Source organism: Phoenix dactylifera, chromosome 2 (assembly GCF_009389715.1).
Source record: "Phoenix dactylifera cultivar Barhee BC4 chromosome 2, palm_55x_up_171113_PBpolish2nd_filt_p, whole genome shotgun sequence".
Classification (NCBI taxonomy): Eukaryota; Viridiplantae; Streptophyta; class Magnoliopsida; order Arecales; family Arecaceae; genus Phoenix; species Phoenix dactylifera.
Window position 1 is genome coordinate 12,946,315 of NC_052393.1, and position 17,759 is coordinate 12,964,073.

At 36.7% G+C, this 17,759-nt stretch overlaps 1 pseudogene; it reads right to left on the reverse strand.

Annotated features, from left to right (window-relative positions):
• Positions 1–2,192: 2,192 nt before the first annotated feature.
• LOC103699601 lies at positions 2,193–17,506 on the reverse strand (annotated as a pseudogene).
• Between the last annotated feature and the right edge of the window lie 253 nt (positions 17,507–17,759).

Sequence of the window (17,759 nt, forward strand, 5' to 3'; positions counted from 1 at the left end):
ATAATATAAAATGATAAAGATTGTTTTGTAATTTCTAAAATTATACTAACAAAAATAAAAAAATTAAAAAAAAAACTTTGGCATGCCAACTCACAATAATCCTAACTTGGTTGGGATAGAAAACAATTTTATAGATCGATGAGAAAGTGCTACGATGCATGACACACGAGAGAGAGAGAGAGAGAGAGAGAGAGAGAGAGAGAGGAATTCAACTTACAAGGAGAGAGAGAGAGAGAGAGAGAGGAATTCAACTTACCAAGGAACTAACGACCCACTGAGAATTGCATCAAATCATTTCTACCATGGTGCACAGTAAATGAGCAATAACATAGCTGATGCAACATAACATTGCTATACTGAACGACCTTGTCAAAACGGTGCAACAAAGTAGTCTCTTGTGTATCAGACTGAAGGTGAAATAGATCAGGTGCCTCAGTCATTGTATGTATATGTTGGTGATCCATATTTGTGATGGTGCAAGAGATTTTGATAAAGGGATTGGATGAGAATTGCGATCTTTCATAGGTAGTGAATTGTGATTATTGAGCTTTTTCTACTTTCCCTATACTTTCTAACCGTATAAATATAAATAAGCTTCCCTGGTTTTTTGATTCAATTTATCTGCAGAGAAAGGTAAATCATAGAATATTTCTTTTTCCATATTGTCTTAGTTATGACCCATTTCTCTGTCTCGACATCTGGGACTCAACTTTCTGGATAACTTTTGTTAGGGGTGTAAAGGGAGGCTACTAATCTTTAGTCCCACATCGATTAAATAGTAAAAAAGATTGTGCCTTAAATTGAGGGGCAACACTTCTTCCTCCTAGAGGCATCTTTTGAAGGACAAAAGCCGTAAGAAGAAAACACCGTCCTAAAAAAGTGGGTGCTCTTTTTCAAAGCGAACAATACCTCTAAAAGGGACGCAACTCACTTTTTCTGCTCGAACAACCTTCATGTCTCAAATCATTATACTTTATCTTACCATTGTACACTTCTCACCTTGTTTAAGATTGCCTTCTAGAACTAAAATTTCTCAGTTCCTACGAGCTTATGGTAGTTGCATGTTGTTGTAGGGGAGGATTGCTTTAGATTTTGATCTCATTCTTGCAAAAGCCTCCAAAAGCCTCCTGAGTCCTGACCAACTTTCCCCTCTTTCAATATTTTTATCGTTATCTTTTGCTCACATGCGCATGCAAGTTGTTGCACAGAATATGGTGCTTTTTCCTCCAAAGAAAGTCCTCTGGTACCTGTGAGCTAAGAAGAACCCTAAGAGGAATCCTGAACCCATTTATTCTCCTTGGAAGGCAGTGCCAGATTTAAAGCATTTCCTAACCAGTGTTTATTCATGGAGACCCGATCCAGAGGCAACAACCTTGGCAAATGCCCAGACATGATATCACGTAATCAGGCTTTTTAGCTGGCAGGAGATATACAATCATCAAGCTGCTTTTGGAATCACTTATTGTTGGCAATGGTAATGAAACAATGGCTTCAGGTCAGCAATGGCCATATTTAGTATGACTACTACCTAATAAAATCCAAGTTCTTCGATGGAATGGGACAAACAATGATGGTCTTGGCTTATGAGACAAGAATAGCAGAAGAATAATTCGAACCAGTTAAGTAGTCTAACAGGGAATGAGATTATGCGATTTGCAATCACTCCAGAATTACCCAACTAAGAAGAAAACTGAAAAATCTCTATAACATGTGGAATATAAAGGTTTCAAAATTACTATGATGTAAGTAAAAGAGAGAAGCAATTGAACATGATAAACCAATCTGCTTTTAGGCTAACACATGCAAAAGCAAGAATGAACAAAGCAACACCAACTACAGCAACAATACCAGCTGCTATCAATAGTTAAATAAGATAACAACTTATCAAATCTCATCAGATGTAAATATTCCACCTTCACAACAATTTGGCAATAATCATAATATCCCAACTTACTAATGATGATTCTATTATTACGGAAATCTCAAGAATCATTCAACAAGATTCAGCATTTCAAATTCCATATTTCTTAGAACATGGCGTATGTTTTCTGCACGTATTAAGGTTATCCTTTTGTTTTAACAGTGCTACTTCTCTATTGGGTCCCCAAATCGAGTAACTCAAAGTCAATTATAAATCGTGACTGACTCAAACATCAGAAATTCACAAATTGGTGAAAACTGGAATGCACCTGTTTCAATGTGAAGATAAATATTTATATATCGAGGAAACCTTGGTGTGCAAACAAATTATGAAACATATCTCGTGTGAAAAGAACATTTTTGATTCATGAAAAGACAAGACATACAGTGAACACTTAATTAACCCTTCAATGAGTAACTCCTCCCAGTAAATGCCTGGAACTTGAGCTCTTCTTCCTTGAGAGTTTCTGCTTTTGTTTCTTTTGTAGCCACCTGCAACACAAATCAGCACAAGTTAATTTATGGTGGAGATTCCATTTAGGAATTCTAATTGTTGTATAAAAAACTCGAGAAAAACTTATTGGTTGTAGCCATAAGTTGTTTTTGATATTTCTCTCAGTTCCCTCTTCCTTTTTTTAGCTTAACATAACAGGTGAATATTGTGTGATGACAAAGTCTAAATACGCTGCAATCGTTAAATAATAAATTATCAATATCTGGTTTCTTGCAATCCAGCGATTAATTACAATGAGCACATGAGGCAAGCAACCAAAGAAGCCATGCTTATTTATGCACTTTTCTCCTCTTAAATTTTCCTTCTTGCAAAAATTTAAAAAGCATATTTGATGATCAAGCGCTACCAATCTAAAACTGAATAGCTAATTCCCTGGGAAAAAATTCATTCAACTGAGCTTAAAAAATGAAGCTGCAGAAAAGAACTCGGTGCTATAGATTATTTCCACCAGGAAAATGGGCTACCACTGATGCTACTACGCATATTAGCTTCAACCTGCATACTAGCTTTTAAAATAGCAGCCTGTATGAGTTGGCCAAGAAGAGAGATCTTCTGGAAGAGAAACTGGTCAAATTCCTTTCACTTCCCCAAACAATCAATTTACACGCAGCGAAGCATAAGAGAGAGAGAGAGAGAGAGAGAGAGAGAGAGAGAGAGGTGGATGTTAGATTAGCTGAAGACACCTGTGCTTCTTCTGGAGCATGGTTTGCATTTGAACCAAAGACAAGCTTTCCCCACAGGTTGACGTGCAGAACTACTACTTTGTGGTGTAGGTGTTGTTGAGTGCCGATTCGCATCTTTTGGTGCTTCCATCTGATCATTCACTACAGAAGAAGAGATTGTTGGCTCTTGATGCATTGAAGGCTTTCCATCCAACCGCCTCCCAATGCCAGTAAAGGGGCTGAACTTTGGTTCAGCATCAGCTTCAGCCTCTTGAACTGTAACTTTGAAGAGAGTACATAAATCATAATAAATTTTGATAGAACACAAGTTATCTCCTCTTTCGCTAAATCATCAGATGCCTTGAAACATAGACATCCAATTAATTAGGTACACAGAACTGGAACAAAAATTTCCTATCTCCGACATACATGATAGGTGGACCATGAAGAACACTTCATGCAAGATCGGGAATCCAAAAAATAGTGCCTCAGTATAGACAAACATTAGAGCTGCATAAAGATACATACATACAAAAAGCAAGATTTCTGATCTGTCAGAACTCAGAAGTTACAAAGTAGGCTGTTCACATATGTACAGTGAATTAACTAATCCCAGCAACACAAATGAATTATTTTCTCAACTGTAGCATGACAAGCAAGCACTAAAAACAGCAAACCCTTTAGCCACATATAACTTTATTGACTTCCACCAATCGCATACTTGGTATCAGCAGACAAACTCCAGTCAGGCTTACACCCATATTTAAGTTGTTATAAGATAAATAGGTATTTAAGTGACCTTCAGATAAACACAGGTTGGAAAATGTTCTCTATACGATAATTATTACTGCAGTACCCCACCATATGCAATTAAAATGAAGGCACAGGCTAAAAGAAACTATTTGTGTGCATGCACGGAAAAGTTGTCCATGCTTCATAGTAGCTTATGTCTCCAGATAAGCCACTCAGAATCCTAGAAGTCCCAACAAGCAGTCCAATGGATCAATAACTTTCACCAAAAAACCTAATCAAGAAACTAAACCTAACAATCATCTGCCTGTATTTGAAGGGAGGACCTGATAAAAATAAATATCCATATTTGATGATACCATAAAAATAAATTCATATTTGAGCTCCTCTATAAATTTAGTACTGACTGATATAATTTTTGTTGCAAGCAGGTGACAAGTCTAATCTAGTAATTTTGGTTCCAAGAGTATCCAGCAGAGGCATGTAGGCAATGAGGAGATTCTGGTAGTTAAATCCAACAATCTGTATACAGGAAATATACAAGCCAGCCTTGCACAATATGTCTGACAATGTTGTGCAACTTGAGGAGAAACTATAACGTGATGAGCATTTGATGGGGATAACAGCCTACACACACATATATAGAACAGGACATGGCACCTCATGCACAGAACTTTCTGCCATCAACAAAAACAACTAAAAGCAAATTTGCCCCAATATATTTTAGCTCTTCACTCAAGATATTTGGCCTTTGGAAGCATGATATAACACACTATCTTCTGACTGAAAACAGCACAAAGAAGATCCATACAGGCAAAGCATATTCAAATACATTTACAGAAATATTAAGGCAGGTAATGGATGATGGAACTACCAGATCTTAGATACATTTCTAATAAGAAAATGGTCCTATATTTTGCATGGATAAGCCACATTTATTTTCAGCAAAACATAAATTTGAAAACCAAAAGGATAATGAAAGGAAATCAAAGAAATAAAAGTAGTAGCAATAAGAAGGGTAATCCAGAATGGGAACCTTGAACTGGTGCTTGGCTGGGAGGAATTAAAGGTTGTTGCGGTTGTTCAGGTTCTTTATAATCAAGGGGAGGTGCAAAGTCCACCTCACAGTCTGTCTCAATGATACTAATTGCAGAAGCAGGTTTTGTTTCCACAATATCTATGTAGTACTTTTTATTGTTGTAAGCTACCATGATACTATCACCTGTAGTCAAACAGGAGAAGCTCCTTAAAGTTGTCTCCAAGCTGCAGTAAAAGAAAAAAGGTTAATACCTGGCCATGCTAATGCAGCTAATCAGTTACTAGAAAAATAACATTCAATTTTATATACAAAAGCATCAATAACAAATATGATACAGGAGCCAGCAGATATGCTAGCAAAGGTACATAAGGAAATTACTAACATGGCCTTGGGGTTTGAGATATCTAGAAAGTCTTTCGTGTGTGGCTGCAGTTTCACATATGTACCCTTAGGGAGGGTGGCATTTTTGACATGCACAGTATCTCCCTCTTGTAAAAGAAGATTTTGCATCATCTAAGGACAAAAGGAAGAAAAATTAAAAGAAACAGAAGGTTCCTTTTTAGCTCCATTTGTAGATACATTAGATTAAACAAACGAAATTAAGAGTTCTCTTAATGATGCCTACCCAGTATGGCATGTAGATCATGCCCTCTTCTGCAATAAACTCTAGAACTCCACAATGTGAAACCCGTTCCGTTGCAGCATTGTGAAGTTCAAACAACATTGGATAATCGATGTGCAAGGATGCTGCAAAGAATCAAAAAAAAAAAATATCAGAAAGATACAAACAGCCAAATAAATGAATGCTTATTTTATAAGCATAGACAGTAACATTAAGATTGAAATATAAGGGAAAAAGAGGGAAAGGGCTCAATTTACCAAGTCGATCAAGAGCAGAGGGAGGCATTATAACTGAAATAACAGAAAAGATGTTACGACATCAGCAGTTGTTATCTAAAATACAAAATTTGATCTGATACAGGTTAATGAAGGATTTGGAGAATACATACTTTTATCACCACTCTCCAGATGGGGCTGCAGAGAAAGACATTAGAATTATTACAAGGATAAACATGAAATACAAAAGTCCAATTTTAGAATCATGGTGAAAAGCAGCCCTCTTTATTGAAGTTCACTGAACCAGATAAGACATTTTTGTTTTTTTTTCTTATTGTGAGGCTTCGAAAAGTAGACAGAAAAATGAAATGAAATATTCTGCCATGCTGAAATTAAAAATATCAAGAAAGAAAGCTAATCTATACCAGTCAGTTACCTAAAACCTGCACATCACTAGCATGGCAATTCGGTGGACTTAGTTGGGTTTAGATCATGTCAAATATGCTGTCAAAAAATGTTTAACCCAGACTCAAGTTGGATTTGACCATATTTGAGAATTGCAAGCCCATACCCAAAACAGTTGGCTTTGCATCAGATTGGGTCAACTGGGCAGAAAAATAGTAATAATAGTATTAATTAATTAATTAATTAAAACAATACAGAAATAATAAATAATTTCTATTTTATGTAGCTCTTAGCTAGTAGCTAACTTAAAAAATTCATCCTACATGCCAAATAAAAATCCATTTTATGAAATATCAGTCTAATCTTCATTTTGGGCAGCCTAGGAGATCAAAGAAAATGGCAAATGAATCCTCATTTTCCTTCAAGTTGACCAGCCTTGTCAACCTATCTCATCTGGATGCCTGACCAGAACCCTATTCATATTTTCACCACATCTGATTCAGGATGGCCAAAATTTCTTTTTCCCTTTTTTTGTGCAAATATTGTCAAAGTCAAAAAATTGCACGAGAAGCACCACTGTCAACATGTCAATTATGTGATCCTCTCAAACAAAAAGACTTAAATATGCAATGAAAAGTTATCAACAAAAAGACTTGAGTCTGAAAAGAAAAATTATTTGCAAATTCTTCTAGTTTCATGTTTAGCTTCATCCTACTAATGACAACCATAAAACGTTCACGGGGTCAAATGCAGGTAGAAATTCAGCAACTTTTTAAAAATTCTTGAAGATTAATTTAAACTTCTGAAGAGATGAATAATGTGCTACTTTGTGATGTAAATTATGTAGATGGAACTATATTTGGTTCAAATCGTATTGAGAAAAGGCACATACTACTCAACTGCTATCCAGGGATATCTTGGTCTTCTGGACCAACCGTGGTAGCCCTAACTATAAAGACAGCCAGGTAAATAGCAACCAGTGTGCTCTGCCTCCTTTCTCTTTTGTTCTCTTATTTCCAGATTCATTTCTTCTCTTTTTTCGTTCTTCTTAAATATATCCTTCAGATCTCACTGATGCTTATGTGGCTATGCCTTTAAGGCCCTGTTACTGCTCAAATCTGCAGCTGTGTGTACAGGTGATTGTTTACTTCCATAAACACAGATCTGAGTAGAAATTGAGGAAATATGAAGGGCTCTCAGGGGGTTATCAGGTCATTGAGATTAGATGTGGTGCTTCATTACTCTTGATATCAATGGCGGATCCTTGGTGTTGTCATCATCTCTGTGCAAGAGAACTTCATTCCTCCTTCAATTCCTTAAAGAGAAAGTGCCACCTTCAATAAGCCAACCTCTACTCCAAATAGATATTAAGTAATCTGTGCAGCAAGCTAAATGGTTCGCGGCATCTGCTTTGTTCTTAGCAAATTTACAATGTTGAAATTTCTCCATGCATACACAGTTGTTAACAGAGAAGATCTGTTTCTACGTTGCTTTTTGAACATGATTACAGCAATGTCAAGCAATGACAATATGACAAGTATCAGTTAGATAAAGGGTCTCTACTGCAGATTTTGTGTTTACGTACAGATTGATCTTGAGTGATTGGCTGCACTTGCTGGTTTTTCTGAGTATTATAGATGACTTTGCATCCATGTTAGTTATTTAGTTTTGCATTTTACATGTCCCATGTACCAGAATTATTAGTTAATCCATTTGAAATGAATATCACTTCCAACAAGTTGAATTGTGAATTCCATACAAGTATTTTAATATTTTCTAAGCCAAAACAAAGAAAGACGATTTCATATCCATGAGTTGGTTTCTGTGTTTTACACATCTCAGGGACCAGAATTATCAGCTGATCCACATATGATGAGCATCACTTCCATCAAGTTGAATGCAAAACACCATCTCCAATGTGCCACGAGCATACAAGAAATTTCTAAGCCACAAAGAGGAAAAAATAATTGATCAGCTCCACTCCTAATATAGATGGTGCCAAGTACGAAGAGTAGGGGAGTTAGGATTCCCAAATCATGGCTATAGAACAGCATGGAACCAATATTAGTTCCAATGTCATGTTTGTATAACCTCAAAGCTTAATTGGGATGGAGTGCAGAAAATATATACATTGAAAAAGAACATGATATTGTACCAAAAAAGAACATGATGAAAATATCTGATTTCCTCTACCATTTCACAATCAAGGAGACAAGTCTGTGACATAATACCATAGTATACTGGTGGAAATGGTACATCTGCTGAAATTCTCATGTGCCATGGCAACCCAGAAAAACAATTATTTGATAAAAAACTATATATGGTTGGCAACTACGTCTACTGTCATTCATGCCCCCTAATAAGTAACTCCATTATGAAACATTGAGTCTTGCAAGCCAGAGCATATTTGGCAAGTGTTAGAAAATAGTCAACCATACAATCAAGCAATCTTTGGACATCAAGGAAAACGGCTGTGAAAATCATAAACAGCATTCAACATATAGAAAACTTAAAATTCAGTAAAACCACGTGAGTTACAGCAAGAAAAGAATACCAAACCTTATCAATAAAAGATGCAGAATAGCAACGGTATGTCTGCTCAAAAGAACTTCCATGATAACCAAAACCATCAAAGAACTGCAGCAGTTGATAGTAAAAAAGTCAAGAAGGTTGAAAATAATTGCTTAATGCGTGTACTCAAGGTTGTACATATGAAAAGGAAGTAAATGCTGTAATCAAGGTTTAAGTACTGGTGCCACCACCCATACTAGCATCCGATTGGTAATGGGCATACAGAGTATCAGTGCAGTATGCCTAAGGTTGAAAATAGATCGGATATAGATCGGAAATTAGTATATCCATAGAAGTACCCATGTTTTTCCCGCGGATATGAATATCGATACGGATAGTAAACGGATCCCAAATTAGTATCGATATTTGTTCTAAATAGGACAAATATGAATCGAATATTAAGCATATGCCCATTTGTTTTAAATGAAAATAGATACAAGCTGGACAAATCTTGTATCGATATCTTTTCTATCCAAATACAGATATAAGTTGGATATTATTTCGGATACAATTCAGATTTTGAGCCAAATTCAATAATGAGAACTATCAATAGCATAACTATAAAGGATGAGGACAATCCACTATCCAAATTGCACGTAGCACATGAGTAACTAGGTCAGGGTCTAATGCATAGATATTAATCTGGAATATGGACAGACCTTGCAGGTGTTGGGTCATCAAGTCATCAGTCCGATCGCTCGGTCAATTATTCGGACTACAAGTAAAATATAAATATATTTTCTATATCAAAGACATGATTTAAGTGACACAAATTAATAATCCACACTACCCTTTAATTGTAGTCTAAATAGAAAATAGCGATGAATCCTAAAAAACTTGTGAGAAATTATATAACATATGAATATATAAAAGTTATTGACAAGGTTTGCCGTACCGCTCCATACCGCCCAGTACGGAGCGTACCGTATCGTATCGGAAGAAAATCGGTACGAAACACACATTCAAGTCGGTACAAGCCTCATATTGCCCCGTACCGAGGCGTACCGACCCATACTGAGGCGTATCAAGGTGCGTACACATCCGTACCGAAGCGTACCGAGATAAAAATTGAGAAAGTGAATAAGAAATCTATTTCGACACAGAAACGTACCGTACCATACCATATTATACCAAACCGATAATGTACCAATACGGTACCCGGTACCAAGATTACGGACCTTGTTTATTAATATTGTTTAAATAATTTAAACAATAAGTTTTTGAATAAAACATAAAGAATAAAATGAAGTATATTCATTTTTTATTTTCTACTAGAAAATGATTGAATTTTTATGGAAAAAAATTAATTATTTAAACATCACAACAGACTTTAAAAAACTCAATTTAAGGATGTGAATAGATTTAAAATATGTACAACTACCCACCATTTTAAAGCAGGCTGAGTATTAGTATAGTGGTTGATGGGCTCTCGGCTAGGTAGGAGTGCATAGTTTTGATTCCAACATGAGGAATTATTTTGGTGCTTTTTTTGCTTAGTTGAAGATCCAGATCTAGAAAAATCCTTAAAATCCAGATCCAGATCCAGCAAAAATTTTAACTACGTATCCAGATCCATATCTGGATTCGATCCAATATAAGAATTTGCATCCAAATTGAATCTGAATGAGATATGGCATGATTATATTTAACCTGCTTTTCAGCCCTAAGTATGCTGGTCCAGAACCTAGTGTCAGTATGGGCAGTGTACCATGTAACAATTCCATGCCTGCCCTGTACGGTACGGATGGTACAGAACAGTGCAGTCTAGTACTTAAAACCTTAATTGTGATGTTGTAGAAAATTTTAATCCAGCGTATCAATAAATCTGACACCGAGCTTAACCACATGACTCCAACATTGCCACTCTGAGTGTTATTATGAAATAAGATATCGATTTATTTATGGATGAACAATGGAAGAAGATAATACAAGTGCTATGCTATATAGACTTAAGTTTTCAGCATGTATATGCAGAAACAACATTAAACACAGTTAAACTATCATCAGAATGCCATCTCCTGGACTCAGATTTAGTCACTGAAAATCAAAACCTCTCCAAAGAATGTGTTAGATTTATATTTATAACCATTTTCTTGAGCTGATTTTATGAAGAAAAAGGCAGGAATTAAAGCATTGCAACAGTTAGAGCAGAAATTAACAATGATGTGGAGAGAGCAGACACTAGGGCACAATCAACAGCCAGGAAAAAATTATTTACCAGTCCACATTCAAAAAATTGTCATATTGCATTATGCACAAAAATTGGCTGATAAAACTTCTTCAAAATATATTTTTTCTATTTAATTAAACAAGAAATACAAAAGTCTCTTTGTCCTCTTCATGCTCATGAAATTATTCTTTAGTTTCCCTTGATTTATCACTACTAGGATTTCCCGCCACATTTTAATAAGAAAGCCCTGCCCAATCTATCTAGTGTAAAAGAAAAGTCCATCCCAAAACAAAATTTTAGGATGCCCAGTTGCAGTAAATTTCATGTCCAGAATTATCACCTTCAAAGATCAACTTCTTATATTCCTACTCAAGCAAGTATACCAATAACATATACAAACATCCCCTGTTTAATGTATTTCACTGCCTCCCACCCCCAAAAAAGAGGGGGGGAGAAGGGAAGGGGGGGAATCTCTCCCTTTCCGACAAAAGGGGGGTGATGAGAGAGAGAGAGGAGAAAGTAGGAACCCCATAGCCCACACATATGCACACAATATGTAGGATAGAACTGCCATTTCACCATATTCATATCTCTCTTCTTCCCTTCTTTATGGAATCATGAATTCCGGAAACAGGAGCCAATTCAAACGAACTAGGTGTTCTGTTGACAAGTTCCAGACAACAAGGTAAAGCCTTCTCTTTTCATTGGGGAGAAAAAGAGCTAAACTAATTGTTATATGATCAGTTATTTGCCTTTGTTAATAGTTTTGTTTAGATTTTTTTTATATCATAGAAATTCCTATATGTTTGAGCGACTGAAAACATGGTCTTGTTACAAACATATTGTAACATAAATTTTAATTTTTGATCTTAACACTCCGAATATTTATCTTTTTTTTTCTTTCAAATTTTAATTTTTGATCTTAACATTCCAAGTATTTATCTTTCTTTCTTTCAAGCTGTTTAATTCTTCTTCTTAACTTAATGAGATAATCATTATAATCTTTTTGCCATACAATTTACTAATTCAATAAGATTATCAGGCTGTTTTCTTTATAATTTAAAGTTATAAATATCTCTTTCATTTAATTAGATCTTCTTATTAATTATTCTCATCCCCTTTTTTCTTTCTCCTTTTTTGCCAATTTTCACATTGTTTATTGCATTATCTTTGTATGCACAACTTTTTTCTCAAAAATCACTATATATGATTTCAATCAACTTATCACTGACCTATATTTTATGTAAAGAAACCACACTACTATTATCCAAGTCCAGATTTTTTGGGGATGCATCGCCCAATAATCAAAGCAATAATCTCTGGTTGCTAAGCATAGGAGTATGAATACTAGGGCAGGCCCTAGTTCACCAAATATTAGAGATTTAGATATGGATCAAAAGACCTATCAAATAAATGCATGTATAATCACAAACTGTGCTGGCAAGTGTTTGCCGAATTATTAACATTTACATAAAAGACATGACAAGGTTAGTTACATCAACATGTTTCAAAATATTTTGGGTTTTAAGCTTAGAACTTTTAATCCCTTACTTTGCATTGATCTAAGCATTAGGAATGTAGATGGACACACAATTCTATGTCAATAAAAAAAATGCAGGTAACTGAAAATAAGCATGGTGAAGGATGCAGCTAGGCAACCAACAACTAAGCTTGGCGGGTCTGGATCATATCTAGAAGAATTGAAGTATTCTATAAGCCACAAATGATATTTTCAAACACCTATAAAGGTATTCCTCCAAAGTTTATCAAAAATATGGTAAAAACCACGGATTGTTGTGCCGGTATTGGGGCCCGTACCAGTTACCTAGCAGCAAGGTTCGGTACGCCCCTGTGCTAGGCTCGTACCGACACAACAGAGAGGGCAGAGGTGAGGGAGAACAAGAGATAGGAAGAGAGAGAGGGGAGAGAGGGAGGGAGAAGGAGAGGAAGGAAGGGAGGGAGAGGGAGAAGGCCGGCGGAGGCCAACGGAGCATGGCTCGACACGGCGGAGAGGGCGGGGGAGAGGGAGAACAGAAGAGAGAAAAAGAGAGAGAGAGAGAGAGAGAGGGAGGGAGGGAGAGGGAGGAAGGAAGGGAGAGAGAAAGAGGGTGGCAGACAACCAGCGGAGGGACGCGGAGGGGTGAAGGAGGGGCTTGCCAACTTCAATTAAATTCTTCGAAATTAAAAAGAGGCCCTTCGAGACTCCTATTTTGAACGAAACAGAAGAACCAGAGGGCAGAGCCCCTTCTCCACCCCTCGGCACCCCTCCACCAGCCTACACCGGCCGTTCGCCACCCTCCCTCTCTCTTCCTCCCTCTCCCTCCCTCCCCCCCTCTCTTTTCCTCCTCCCTCTCCCCCTCCTTCGTCAGTTTCTCGATTTGAAGGCCGGAAACATCCTGGTCCACTGCCAATACGGCTCGGTATGCTCCGAATAGGGCGATTCAGGACAGTTCCACTGATGCTGGTAAAAACAATACCGACTAATGACAAGTCCACATAACTATCATATTACAATTTTCCACCTTTTAGATATGGTCAGTGAGAAGCTATACTCACTAGAAACATATTAAGTAATCTAGTGTTTTGGATACTTAGCCCAAACATGCTAAAAGTTTGCTATCTGTTGACAAGAAGAGCATCAAATTTCACATGCAAGAATGCTGGTGATTCTATAAATCCCACCCTCTCAACCTGAATCTCATATAATCATGTGTATATGATACACAAAGTCCTAGAAAAGCAAACTCTCCTCCTATTAGGCTGAAAATTCCACTAGTGAGCGGACGTGAATAAAGTTTCTTGATGTTTTGTTGAAAGATGGGCAAAGGCATGGATTCATTGCCTACCACCTATTTAAAATATTACAAGAAAAAGGCAAAAAGGTACCCGAACACCCAGAAAGGTCCATAGACCCTTAGGAACCTCAACAAAGTGACTAGCAAAGCATAAGGTTCTTGGATTTTTTGATGATAGATCCAAAGCATAAGAAAAATCATGTGAAAAAGCAAGCTTAAAAGGATATTATTGTTAAGTTTGACTGGACTTCTAAAACTTGATCAAAGATCTAGCATTTGGTTCTAATGTCCAAAATCATGCAATTATTTGTACAAACAGATCTTACAACATCTATGTAAAACACTGAGAGTACAGACATCAAAAAACATGACAATGCTGAGACCATGATGATGATGATAAAATTATCCCTCCTCCTACCGGCAGTATTTATTCTCAAAGCCTAATGTGCATGCCTCTCATAAAGAAATGAAAAAGGAGCAAAGCAGGCACTGCAGATGAAAATCTGTTTGATGCATTTGCATCATTTTATAATACCTTATTCCTCGCTTTCAGACTTAAGGTGTGGCAAGCATTGAACGTACTTTGTAAAGTCTAAAGACACTAAACAATGACTACTAGTGTAATCTTTGTAAAGCAAAATCTTCAATACCAACAACATGACATTTTCAGGGAATAAATGCATAAAATCTGACTTTAGCAGATATTTGAATTTTGACCTTCTAATCAGATCCCCCAACAACATATTACAACATTCTTAAAAAGGCAACAGTGCGGCAACATGTAATGAACAATTAAGAACATAAAGATCACAATGAATGATGCACCACTTAAAAAAAACTATATAATTAACACTGTAGACAATATTATATGGATTTCAGAAGTTAAATATAACATTACAATAACTCCATATATAATAAAAGAAATCTGTAATAATGACAAAATTTTGAGAATTGAATCAATATAACATACCATTTTGCCTAGATTCCAGCACTTCACCCTCCAGTGATCCTATCACTAGGCAATTCAACACAAGTAGCTAACATTTACAACAGAAATTTGAAATTTTCTGTATATTTCCCATGAAACTTCAAACAACAGTTATATGCTAATTTGAAAAAAAACATTATGGCTCGTCTACAACTGCATAAACCTAGTTAACGACAATTAGAAGTCTATGTTATCATGAATAAGAAACAGTCTATAAAATCTAGAGAGGCATTAGTCATAGATAATAAGAAGATATACATGAAAAGAATTCGTGCCATAGAATAGTGACATTCAAAGTATGTTGTCTAGCAAATTGAATGGGAAAGATAATGGATGAAAGTTAGCCACCTTACCACTTATTATTTTAAGACATGGAAAGAATAAGAATGTTAGGTGTTTGATTCAAACGGTTAGAGCACTGGGCATTCACTAAGAGACTTGATGATTCCTTAATACATAGACAGCTATGAAGGGGAAGGAAATGAAAGAGAATATCACTCAATATTTTGAACCTAAAGTTCCATATGGTTCCTTCTACCTAGCAGTGGTGTCTAAAATGGTAGCAATTGTGGACAGAAAGGTCAAGTTTATCTCTGGAGGTGCAAATAAACTAGATGAGGTGTGAATCTGACACAATCCTTACTGGACCTAGTTTGCCTTTAGTTCTGAATCTAGATAATTTAGTTAAATGGTTCAAATTCAATTTGCAACTAATTAGGTTGATATGGAAAATCTAAATTAATGGAAAAAAACCCAACCATTTTGAACTAGTTTGGTCCTAGCCAAGTAATCTATAGTGTTCATGTCAAGTGCAGTTTTGCAGTTTTGCAAACATATGACCAATGTGATTGAAGAATTGAATCTAGGTTTGGAAGTCACATAGACAGCTAATTAATCCATCTTTTTTTAATCTAGGTCAAGTCTAAGTTAGATCAGTTATAGTTGAATTTAGGGGTCTACCAAACCCAACCTCAACAACTCGGCAAGTATTGGGAGTTGAACTCATCATATACCAAGGTCAAACCTCTCAGTGGAACTAGGATACGTCTCATGGTAAATAGAACCAACTAGACAGGTTATAGTGGAAAGTGAAACTGCATCACATATTTTTGTTTTAAAAAAAAAAGAAGAAAAGTCATGGGGCTGCATAAAGGGGCCTTTTATATTTATATCTCATTTTTAGTGAACTGAAATAATAGATAGTTCCAATAGCGTACACTGCATGAAAAAGGCGATTCAAGTAGCTAATCAAGATACAAGGAGTGAATCAGAGAGCAAGTTTTGCATGTCTTCTAAAGTTTCAAAAAAATTTTAGCTAAACAAAGATTTCCCCTCTTCCCTCCATGGGAAAAAAAGGACTCAACTAGCAAGCCTATTTGTTTCTCTTGCTAGAAAATATACTAGAACTTGTACCCATATTTTCTTAACACTGGAATTTCATAATGTAGTCCATGTGATCCTAAAACCATGACCATCTTGTTGACCTGCAAAATCCTTGTATTCAAAAGCTCATGACCCTCATCGTATGTAAGTTAAAATCCCCCAATCATTTAAATACTGAAATTCAATAATTAAGTCCATCTAACCCTAAAGCCAACCATATTCCTGAGCTGCAATATCCTTGCATTCAAAAGCTCATGACCCTCATCATACGTAATTTAAAATCCTCATCTCAAAGATAACTTTTCTATGTCGTTCAGACTGATTGAGGTGCAGTTGGATGCCTGACTAGGCGATCCCCATAAAACATCCACGTTGGTGAAATTCAGCTGAAAAGAAGAAATCAATGAGCCTGATTAGCCCTGTAATCCCAAAAGGATAGCCAAAACTATTTAAGATGCCAATCCTCGGAGCCCAGAAACCCATGAAGTAGCAGGATTGATCCGACAACTTGGTTTTCCCATTTTCTTCCTTCCCTTGGCTCCTCTCTCTATCCGGTCCCCTCCTTGGGTTGATATTCATCCAACATGGAAGCCAAGCATCAAAACAGGCCCTTAATGAATTTCATAGCTAATATTTCCATTCTATAATTTCTGGATGTGTTAACAGCACCATAATTTATCATGACTAAAGGAAGAACGCACTCATTGCTATTTATCACCTATCAAATTCCAATTTTTATTTATGCATTGGAGAAAACAATTATAAAATTAAAGACTCCATGTTTTCAGCTATTAAATTTTAGTTTTCTTGGTGATCCTCTGAGATCATCAGCGTATTTACCATCCACAGACAAGCAAATACACAGCATCCTGCCGAGACCATTATAGGTCGAGTCACGGCATCCGCATGATGTTAGGCATGAACACTTCGAAATCTAACCAAACGATGAAAACATTCAACCATGAAAACGTTTTCAATCCAAAAAAGGAGAGTCTGGGCGTGGTCGAACAGCCTAAAAAAAATTCACGCAACAAGCATAGAGACAGAGATTTTTGGGGGCAAAAATATAAACCCTAAACATAGTCTAAAACGTCGCAGTCATTTAGTAGTTCATTTCAAGTAACGAATTTTCAAAATTCCATGGGCAAAAAAAAAAAATCAAACAGCGAGCTTAGAATTTTAAAAAATAAAACAGCAATTCAATGCATCGAAGATCAAAAGAGACAAAAAATCAAGAATTCATAGTCTTGATAACTTTATGTGTACGAATTGCCGGGAGAGATAAATTAAATATAAGAATATGGAGGGCAGAAGAGAGAGTACCGCTCGGTGAGAGAGGATCGCGTCAAATCTCCTATCTCCGGCGCGGAAGCGAAGAAACTAGAAGCGTGGTTCTGGGGCAGGGGATTTTGGGGAAGATTTGACGATGGGTGGGAGCATGGTAGCCCCTTACCGGTACATGTCACGAACCGAACCGGCATGATTCCAAATCGGACCAGTTTGTACCGGAACTGGCCAACGGAGCACATGAAAAAAATGCCTACCGGCGCAGGATGCATACATGTGCGAACCGATTTGCACTGGTACCGGGCCTATACCGCTCGGTTCCGATCCTAAAGGGGCCATAATCGTTTTCCACACGTTTGAACCGGATCGGCTCAGTACGGGCCGGTTCAATATACTATGGGTGGAAGTCTAGGAGAAGCAAAAGGCCGGGATGAAGAT